This window comes from Heterodontus francisci, chromosome 36, assembly GCF_036365525.1.
Source record: "Heterodontus francisci isolate sHetFra1 chromosome 36, sHetFra1.hap1, whole genome shotgun sequence".
Taxonomy (NCBI): Eukaryota; Metazoa; Chordata; class Chondrichthyes; order Heterodontiformes; family Heterodontidae; genus Heterodontus; species Heterodontus francisci.
Window position 1 is genome coordinate 34,653,303 of NC_090406.1, and position 11,431 is coordinate 34,664,733.

Sequence of the window (11,431 nt, forward strand, 5' to 3'; positions counted from 1 at the left end):
AACACTAAACCACAAAGACCAGACGCTCTCGGATTTCATTCCTGGTCTGTGCTGGGTTGATTGTGGTTCCAGCTGGAGTAGGAGGGGAACGATAATCAGCAGTGCCTAGAGCACTAAAGGGACAAAATAAAAATCAGGCAGTAGCCCTTCTCAATCTGTAGCCAGTGCAGCCTTCTGGAAAGTGGTCATGGTCGGGATTGTGCTGGTCTCTGACATTCCTGAAACTCATTACCCAAGGTCACACATGATGAATGATTACTCGAACAGGGAAGCAAAGGGCACTCATAGGGCTGGATTTTACATCGGGTGGACGGGAGCTGGCCACTGACGTAAATGTCGGTGGCGAACCTGCTTCCGCCTAGCCTGGGGATTTGTCCCATATTTTACGGGTCCCCAGGCTTTAAATGTTCTGAGCCGGGACTTCCAACCGCTTGAGGAAGTCCCGCCTCATTGAGCTGCCGGCCAATCATCGGGCTGGCAGCTCTTAGTCCCAGCAGCGCCACTGAGAGTGGTGGCCACAGTTGGGACTGCAGCCCATCCGAGGACATGGAGCCAGGACTGCAAGTAAGTTAGAGTTGCATTGCCGGGGGTAATCGCTCGCGCCCCAGCGAGGCAAGAGTGGTTGTTTTGGTGGGGGGTGGGGGGTGGGGGGGGGAAAAAAGGGGGGGCATCTTGGGTCCTGGGGGTGGTTGTGGAAGCGGGGGCGGCCCTCAACAGAGCCCTTCGGTACGCTGAGAGGTTGCCATTTCACTGGATGGCCTTTCAAGTCTCCCTGACGCCTGCTTGCCACAGGTAAAATCCCAGTGGAGGCAGGCGAAGGCTCTTAAGTGGCCACTTAAAGGCCTTGGTTGGCCTGGGGTGGGCAGCTCATTTCTCGCCCCCTCCCACCCTCGGCCCATGTAAAGTGGGGCGGAGGTGGGAGCATGTCGGGAAGGCCTCCTGGAACCTCCTGTTCAATTTTACGCCACCCCCAGCCATCCGGCTCACTGGGGTGGCGTCAAATTCCGGCCATTGTCTGTTGCCAGAGAGACAGAGAGAAACCCAAAAATGGCCGATCAGAAGGAATAGCTTCTTGCTGATGGCTAACAGGACACATTGAAATCTGCCCCAAGTATTTTGCTTCAATGAAAAGAATCTAAGATGCCAAGTACAGGCCGAAAATATTTCACAAAGGCAAAAAAGTTAGCTTCCTCCCAGATGTCTTAAATATCTCAAATTTTTTGGCATGGCCTACAAAGACTAAAACCGACAAGGCAAAAACAGACGTGGGAGCAAATCAAAGGCCTTTCAGCAAGACTGAATGAATAATAGCATCTTTAGGCTGAGAGAACAAGACGGAACACTGGAACTTGTTTTTGCCATAACACACTTGACAGACCAATAGGACAGTGGGTGGAAATGCCTTAGAACAATGCCCTCTAACCTCTGAACATCTGGGCCTCGGAGGGCAACGTACCATCTAAATGTTTTTTGGAGTGCACGGGCAATTTGTTTAAAATGAGTGGCCTCTAAATTATTTTGCGTGATCACACAGGGGCATTACCTTGAAAGGACAGCCTTGCGCGTGGTCTGCATGGGAACTTTCGGGTTGCTGCATGGCCACGCTGCTTCGAGAGAATATTGCTTGGAGGGGGTGGTGGGGGATGGGTATGGGGGTCAATACAATGACTCAGACCACAACTCCTAGTAGCTGGGAGCCCCCACATAAAATTGCCACCAGTTCAGTTTTAACTTGGTACTTTCACTTGAGAGAGGAGGATAATTCTTCTGATGCCTCAACTGGTAATGGAACAGGCCAAAGTGAAACTGGGCCCTATAAGAAGATGTCTCTGCTGAGATGGTCAATCTCAGGTGACGATTGTGTTTGATGTTCCAATTGGTCTCACCACTGGTTGGGGAGGCATGAGGAAATCAGACAGGGTTTCTATCCCTGATTACTATTCAATGACTTTTGCTGGTAGGTGGGAAAGTGTGCATCTTGGCAAAGGGCATGATTGACATTGTAAAATGTTATTGAATAGCTATCTGGGGTTAGCCATGGAAGACTGAACAGGCTGGGGCTCTTATCTCCAGTAAGGAGAAGACTCAGGGGTGACATGATAGAGGTCATTAAAATTATGAAGGAGTTTGACAGAGTGGATGGAGAGAAGATATTTCCACTTGTAGGGGAGCCCAAAACTAGAGGTCAAAATTATAAGACAGCCATAAATAAATCCAATTTAGTACTTCAGGAGAAATTTCTTTACTCAGTGTGGTTAGATGGAAAATGTTGCCACATAGAGTCGTTGAAATGACTAGCATTTAAGGGGAAAATAGGCAAGCACATGGAGGAGAAAGGTATAGAACGATCTGCTCATAGGGTTAGATGAACTAGAGTTAGAGGAAGATTTATGTGGAGCATAAACATTGGCATAGACCTGTTGAGCCAAATGGGCTGTATCTATGCTGTAAATTCTCAGTAAGAATAGCCATTTAGGGGAGTTACTGGTGCCTAAGGAACTGTACCCCATTATGAGTCAGCACTTTCAGAAGAGACAACCCCACACTTTTACACCTGACATCCTCAACTCTGCAATTCCCTGCCATCAATTCTTTTACAAAGGATCACAATTATTTTCAAACAGTGCAGAACAATGCAGCAGTTGGAATATCTCTAAAGCCCAAGAATTACCAACCCTCTTCCTTCTTGAACAGTCAAAATACAATTGGCCACACAGGGTCAAACTTGATACAGCGCAAGGCTGCAGGGAAATGCTCCGATTAAACTGTAGTTCAACCCAAACTGGGAACAATAAACAAAGAAAAAGAATGAGAGTGCACTGTTGATTTATATTGGTCAGTCCACCCACAGTGGAGCAATTACTAGGGCCACAACGAAGTCTTACAAAGCTGATTGCAGTTTGATGCTGATCCAGCTGGCGTACTACAGACTTACTTGCAATCTCAACGTGAAAGTAAGTGTTACTGGAATTTGTAGCATTTAGACTAAAGCGTGCCCGGCCAACTAAGTAGCTACCTAATGGTCCGGTGGGTACGTGGACTGCCTGTTCGATCCTTGTTCTGTGTTGAATTAGCTGTTCTCGGTTGGGTAAGTATGCTCAGTGCATGGTAGCTCAGAGGAGGGAGCTGAAAATTATCCAGGGTTCTTGCTCCTGCTCACTATCCAATAGCCCCGGTGGTAAAGTGCATTTGCATGGATGTCAGGAGAGGATGGGCCTGCCATGACACCTCTTCCTAATCAAATAGCCTGTTGACACTCACTGTCATTCAGGCAAGGTGACAGAACAGCCAACACTCATGCATCCATAGCTTGAGCCAGTGGCTTCAGAAGGAGGAGAGGGAGGAGAGAGAGGGTAGTTGGAAACGAGAAAAAAAAAGGAACAGGAGTAGGTCATTCAGCCCATCGAGTCTGCTCCACCATTCAATACAATCATGGCTGATCATCGACTTCAATGCTTTTTTTCTCCACAAAGGAGGAACACAAACCTTGCAGCTTGCGTTTACATGGTTAGTGTGCTCCAGATTATCAAATGTTTCATCTACAAGCACTTAACGTGAAGAATTCCCCTTTGGATTCTGCTTTGAAAAATTTACAATGGTTAGTAATTCTTTGCTAATATCAACTAGTCCAATTGGCAGGTTTCAGGATAAATGTGAGACCAGCCACCTTAAACTTAAAACAAAACCTGAGCAGAAAATTGGTTGAACCATAGCCAGTGGTTATGTCCCCAGCAACATCAATCCTGACATTCTTTCCATTGTCACTGATTAAGAACGGGAAAATAGAGTATGAGAGCACGTTTGCGGGGAACATAAAAACTGACTGTAAAAGTTTCTATAGGTATGTGAAGAGAAAAAGATTGGTGAAGACAAATGTAGGTCCCTTACAGTCAGAAACAGGGGAATAAAGAAATGGCTGACCAACCAAATGCATACTTTGGTTCTGTCTTCACAAAGGAGGACACAAATATCATACCAGAAATGTTGGGGAACACAGGGCTTAGTGAGAAAGAGGAACTGAAGGAAATCAGTATTAGTAGAGAAATGGTGTTGGGGAAATTGATGGGTTTGAAGGTCGATAAATCCCCAGAGCCTGATGGTATGCATCCCAGAGTACTTAAGGAAGTGGCCCTAGAAATAGTGGATGCATTGGTGGTCATCTTCCAAGATTCTATAGACTCTGGAACAGTTCCTACAGATTGGAGGGTAGCTAATGTAACCCCTCTATTTAAAAAGGGAGGTAGAGAGAAAACAAGGAATTATAGACCAGTCCGCCTGACGTCGGTAGTGGGGAAAATTCTAGAGTCTATTATCAAAGATTTTATAGCAGAGCACTTGGAGAACAGTGGTAGAATCGGCAGTCAGCATGGATTTACGAAAGGGAAATCATGCTTGACAAATCTACTAGAATTCTTCGAGGATGTAACTAGCAGAGTTGATGAGGGGGAGCAAGTGGATGTGGCTTATTTGGTCTTTCAGAAGGCTTTCAACAAAGTCCCACATAAGAGATTAGCATGTAAAATTAAAGCGCATGGGATTGGGGGTAGTGTACTGCAATGGATAGAAAATTGGTTGGCGGACAGGAAACAAAGTAGGGATAAATGTGTCTTTTTCCGAATGGCAGGCAGTGACTAGTGGGATATTGCAGGGATCGGTGCTAGGAACCCAGCAATTCACAATATACATTAATGATTTAGCTGAAGGAACTAAATGTAACATCTCCAAATTTGCAGATGACGCAAAACTGGGTGGGAGGGAGAGTTGTGAGGAGGATGCAGAGAGTCTTCAGGGTGATTTGGACAAGTTGAGTGAGTGGGCTAATGCACGACAGATGCAGTATACGGTGGATAAATGTGACGTTATCCACTTTGGTAGCAAAAACAGGAAGGCAGATTATTATCTGAATGGCGATAAACAGAGGGGAATATGCAGCGAGACTTGGGTGTTCTCGTACACCAGTCGCTGAAGGTAAGCATACAGGTGCAACTGGCGATAAAAAAGGCAAATGGTATGTTGGCCTTCAGAGCGAAAGGATTCAAGTACAGAAGCAGGGATGCCTTGCTGCAATTATACAGGGCCTTGGTGAGGTCACACCTGGAATACTGTGTGCAGTTTTGGTCTCCTTATCTGAGGCAGGATATTCTTGCTATCGAGGGAGCGCAGCGAAGGTTTACCAGACTGATTCCTGGGATGGCAGGACTGACGTATGAGGAGAGATTGAGTCGATTAGGATTATATTCGTTGGAGTTCAGAAGAGTGAGGGGAATCTCATAGAAACCTATAAAATTCTAACAGGACTTTACAGGGTAGATGCAGGAAGGATGTTCCTGATGGTGGGGGAGTCCAGAACCAGGGGTCATAGTCGAAGGATATGGGGTAAACCTTTCAGTACTGAGATGAGGAGAAATTTCTTCACCCAGAGAGTGGTGAGCCTGTGGAATTCACGACCTCAGAAAGCAGTTGAGGCCAAAAACATTGTACGTTTTCAAAAAGGAGTTAGATATTGCTCTTGGGTCTAAGGGTATGGGGCGAAAGCTGGTACAGGTTACAGAGTTGGATGGTCAGCCATCATCATAATGAATGGCGGAGGAGGCTCGAAGGGCCATATGGCCTACTCCTGCTCCTATTTTCTATGTTTCATTGTGGCAAAATGTTGACACACTACTGGAAAAAGGGAATGCAAATAAAGACCCAAATGAAACTTTTGGAATTTGCATAAAAGACAAATGTATTAAGAATTTTGCATCAAGGTTCACACTTCCCATTTACATCCTTACTTGTCAGACATTTTTGCCACATCTGCAATGTTTACAATCAGTGTTGCTGTGCCAACTGTCACAATGTGGTTTCAAGTTTTTGCTGCTAGGTGGCAGTGTGGGGAAGTTCCTTAGGTTTCCCAGCTCCACTGCCATCTTGGAAATATAAAAAAAAATACAATTCACAACTGACAATGGGCAATACCATGACCATTTACTACCACATTTATTAATTTTAGTTCCAAGAAATGGTAAAATACATGGGGGTTATTTGGGAGAGAAAGTGAAAACAGATACAACGTGGGTACTGTCCGACCAAGATCTGACTGTTTAAATGTCTGGATTTAGCCTGTAATTTTGGGAGTTATTGCTAATTACCATGATTTAAATATGCCTGGCGGGTCTAAAATACAGACTGACATGTTTAGCACTCAAGTGCTGATTAGGAGCAATTTTCATGGAGCAGTATATATAGCCTCCATGCATCCACTTCCAGTAAAAGGTGTAGAGTGTGCTCGCTGACAGGCAATGGCTCAGAGAACAAGAGGGAGGGGCTTACAGGCTCTCAGAGGCAGCACTGGAGGTCCTGGTGGAGGAGGTCAAGCAGAGCAGGAATGCCCTGTAACTGGAGGGAGGGAAGCAGGTGTCAGAGGCAACTAATGCGAAAGATGTGGGAGGAGATTGGCGAGGAGGTCATAACCAGGAGCACTGTGCCCATGACCTGGCTCCAATGCTACAAAAACCATCACAAACTCAACACACTCTAACCACCATCTAGCTATATACAATATACAATGCCCCTGCTTATTGACATAAGAACTAGGAGTAGGAGTAGGCCATTCAGCTCTTCGAGCCTACTCTGCCATTCAATGAGATCATGGCCGATCTTCTACTTTAACACCATTTTCTTGCACTATCCCCGAATCCCTTGATGTTTTTAATATGTAGAATGTGAAATATCTCCCTCTGCTAAGGGAAATAGGTCCCTATCCACCACATGGACTGCAGCGGTTCAAGAAGGTGACTCATTACCACCTACTCAAGGGCAATTTAGGGATGGGCAATAAATGCTGGCCTTCACAGTGACGCTCACAACCCATGGACGAATAAGAAAAAAAAAATCACTCTTATGAAGCATTTGCTTATATCAGTCCAATATTTACCATTGTACTAGAGCTTGAGCCTGTGTCCCTTTGTCCTACTCAATTTCATTTCAAATATACTTTTCCAGATGAACCTTCTCAGTACCATTTACTATCTTATATACCTCTGCAAGATCACATCTAAGGCATTTCTTTTCTAGGCTGATCCATTCAAGTTTCTCAAGTATTTCCTCATAACTTAGACCCTCAGCAGTAGGGATCAGACTCGTGGCTCTTTGGTTTCTTATCTCATTCAATACTATCATGATGTACATGTGAATCAGTTCCACAATAGAAACAGTAAAAGAACCCCCTTTCAGTATTAAATTACACCATCATTACTCTCACTTTTAAGCACTGCTACAGACTCACTGCACTCTACTTCAGTTACCTGTAATCAGCCCTATGCCCCTGCTCATAACCCTTCACCTCACCGACATTGATGCATTCTTTGTCTGCATTCTCTTCACTCTACCACTGGTGGCAGCTCTTTCACCCAACATACCCCTGCTATCTGGAACTTCTTCCCAATAACTCTCTGCCTTCCCTCCACTGTCCCAGCTTTTAAAAGCTTACTAAGCACCTTTCGCTTCAACTAAGTTTATGATTCTGTCTCTTTAATCCACTCTACATTTCTTCTCTTTCCTATTTGGTGTCTATTTCCAGTTATCTGATACAAGTAAAGCATCCAGGCCTCTTTCCAATGAGGAGAATGCTATAGAAATGCAACTTCTTATTGTTAAACTAAAGTCCTTATTCTAGAAATTGGTACTGAGGAGGGAGGAGACTTCTGGAGTGCACAGATGTTGTTGGGTGAAAGGGCGGGGGTGGGGGGGGGGGGGGGGGGAGGGGGGAGGTGGAAATTGCTCAAAGTTACAAAAAAGTTCCCTTTGCACTGTGATTTTAGTTACAATTTTGGATCCGAGTCAAGTGATTGTATCAGGGTTAATAATGTAACCAGTTATTTCTGCAAAGCAAACTGCTAGGAACAGAAAGACCATTGACTTCCGCACATTCACTGCCTCCAGTTCTCACTGAAACCTTAAATAGAAACTTGTCTCCATGATAAACCTTAAAAATAACTCAATGCATCATGCTGGAAAGTCAAGCCAGATAGAATGTATTATATCATAGTTTACCGTAGCTGTAAGATTCTATCATTTCAGATACATTACCGTACACATCAGTTGTTATGTGAAGGCATGTCAATCCATGCTAGTGGTGTGATGAATACATTACTATGTTAAGGCAGATAAATATCCAACGTTTACCCAAATAAGGGAAATGCAAGACAAATTGTTTTACGAGAAAGACCCCACTGCTCATTTCAAAATGTAGCAAGCAATTCCACTTTTGTCCAAACGGCCTACTGGTTAAATACATTTCCAGGGCAATGCTGGGCACAAAGATGAGGACATCCCACATTTGATTCCTGGTTTGCACAGGGTTTCTAATTGCACCTGGGAAAGCAATTGGGGGCTCAACAGAGCCTGGGCTAAGGAAAGGATAAAAATCAGCAAAGGTTCCCGATGCTAGCCATGAAAGTGGACATAGGGTGAAGACAGGAATGGGATCAGATATGACGTGATACCCCTACCAGTCAAATAAGCTAGAGGTCATCCACTGAAGCATATCCCAGCAAAATTCAGTGTCCATGGATTCAGATCCTACAGACTTTCTGACTTTTGAATCATACTCCAGCAAAAGCTAATATCTTCAATGCAGGGGAGAAAATAGGGGTCATTTCCAGATGTAAATCAAGATAAATAGCTTCTTGCTAATGACTAACAGGACACATTCAAATCTTCTCTAAATACTTTACTTAATTAGAAACAATCCAACATATTGGGTACAGCAGAAAGAAGCATTCGAAAGTCAGAAAGAAGTTGGCTTCTTTCCAGAGAAGCCTTAATAAAATCAGATTGTTTGGCATGGCCTACAAAGGCCAGCAATGCAACAATAGACTTGGAGCAAATTAAGAAAATCAAAGCAGTGCCTAGTATGCCTCATTGGGTCATTGGGTAAAATGCACCTCCTGGTGTGGTGCTGAGCTACATCAGTGAAGAAGAATCCCAGATTTGATCTTGGTCAGAGCCGCCATTGGACAATCACCATTAGATTCCATGCCCTGAACTGGGGGTTGGGGGTTGGGGGTTGGGGGTTGGGGGGGGGGGGGCGGGGGAAGAAAGAGGTAAACCAGTTCCTGCTTCTGAGTGCATGAATGTGGATGTTAATTGAAGACAAAATGTTGTTTGGTTGCAATGCCCTTCATCTGCCCACAACCAATATCTAGACTCACAGAGGAAGATTGACAGCTTAGAATGTTTGGAGGTACTTTGCAACCTCCTCCCCCACCCCTAAATCTGTGAATGCTCAGTATTGAGTGCCACACAGCAAGAAACACAGGAGAGTTGTTCAAAGAAACAGCGACTGTCTCATACATTATGGACCAGACTTTCATCCAGTTAGTGTCAGACTCTCTCACTGAACGGTAAACAGGAGGGAAAAACTACTTTCACAGCAGGAACTCTCTCCTTGGCAAAGTTGGGAGGTGACAAAATCAGTGCAAAGTCCAATGCAGTGTGTGCCAAACTGACCTGAAAGTTGGATTGAGCCAAAGTGAAAATGTAACCAAAAATTGTGAAATCAAAACTTTGTTAAATAAAGTTTCTTTAGCTGTCAACACCACAAGAGTCAGTACAAGGTAACAATCTATAGAACACTTGGTAGATTTGTTCACTGAAAAGAGCAATAATACTTTTCATTTTACATGAAGTGCAAATAGAAATAGACACACTTTTTGGCTCAGCAACCTTCTTGTATGTTTTTAACACTATCTCTCATCATATCCCTCTATTTATATTTTCTTCCTTCTCAAAATCATGTATACTATCAGTTTCAATGATCTTCCCTAGTAATTCCCAACCTTGGTTCAGGTCAGCACAGACTGGGAAGCTACTTGGATCTTTCCTGTTTCTGTGCAGCTGAATAGCAAAGTGGTGCATTTATCCACTGATCTGTTGAGGAGCAAAGTACAACTTCATATCGGCTCGGAAGGCTTCATAAATGTACTGAAGTTTCACTTTGGCTTATTAATTTTTAAACACCCTCTCCCTTTAAGGAGATTAATTATAATACATGTCGAGACTCCATTTAACATCCAGTGATACCCAATGAAATTATAGTATTTAGAAAATAGAATCCTCCTGAATGGGAGGACGGGTAGTCCAGGTGAAACATACACGCTGGTGAAAGTTTGTTACTGGTTACCATGGAAACCACTGCAGTCGCTCCCTCTGCCTTTCTGCTCTCCTGATTGGTGCAATTAAGCTCTTTGCCGCCAGTCGCGCTTGTAATTGGCTCAGTTACACGTCGTATTAACCTGATATATTTCAATGGGATGAAATTGACATTAAAATTAAAACTACGATTGGCAACATTCCTGAAAAACAGGTTCCACTCCGGGGCCAGCGATTTATTTTTGTTAAAACTATAATAGAAAATTATTGTAAAAAAAAAACATTCCCTAGGACTTTATTAATTCCAAGTTGTTTTTCTAAAAAGGTTAGTTTGTTTTTCCTCTAATATAAGTTTTCCGAGGAAAATGAAATTCTTGTGGTGTAAAAGAAATCAGTAAAAATCCTCTGGGAATACAGAGATTGAAAAATAGATATCAAAGACATGTCAGACAGGGGGTTTCCGCTCTTGGACTTTTATAACATTGGTATTTCGAAATGGGAAGTGGAAGGGCGCAAGACAACCCCCTCCACCTAACCCCAATGGGTTTATATAAAATTTAAATGATCCTAGACTGGGTTACATTCAATAACTCAAACTATCTCGACCACAAGTTTGAGGCACCCCATTTCCCCTGTAATTGTACAACTTCTAATTTGAACATTATACCTTCTTTCATTCATTCCTTCAATCATGTTACCATATATATACACACAGTCTCTTTGTTCCGTGTCTGTTTCTTTCGCTAAAATCACTCGATTTTTTTTACCTGTTTTCCTGAAGCCGCGAACTTTGATCCAGCTTCCAGCGAACTGCTCACAACTTTTTCTAAAACAGAGTAGGGGGACCTTTCCGCTTCCTTTTAAAAGGCTGCAAATTAGCAGCAGGCTTCGGCTTTTGGAGGTTGAATCATTCGCCAAATAAACAGCCGAGAGCCGGCGGTGTAGAGAAACTGAACCCCCTTGTTAGCCCAGTTTGAAACTTGACTCCAGGAGCAAAAAAAAGTTTCAAATTTGCGAGGAACTGTCATGTACACAGGGCAGTGGGGAATGTTGATTGACACTCAATGTGACCAATGCAGATGCAAATTGTGGCTGCCAAGGCGCAATCAGTAGCGAGCAGGGGCGGGCGCTAAGTAGGGAGCTGGATGAAGAGGCCAAGTTTCAATTTTCTCTGTTTATTTTTCTTTCTGGGCGCTTCCTTTCTGCAGCCCATTCCCGTCTAAAGGCTTTCATTCCCTCATGTACCCAATAAGCTCAGACGGCTGGATAAGCCTTTAGGATTTACCGGTGCTAA

General features: G+C 43.8%; 1 protein-coding gene across 1 annotated transcript in view; it reads right to left on the bottom strand.

The window, feature by feature from the left end:
- LOC137351744 (tumor necrosis factor alpha-induced protein 8-like protein 1) overlaps positions 1-11,161 on the bottom strand; it is a 67,412-nt gene extending 56,251 nt beyond the window's left edge. Inside the window, exon 1 of the mRNA XM_068016531.1 lies at positions 10,905-11,161. The gene's annotated coding sequence lies outside the window, so the exon portion shown is untranslated. The remainder of the gene's footprint in view (positions 1-10,904) is intronic.
- Positions 11,162-11,431: the final 270 nt, after the last annotated feature.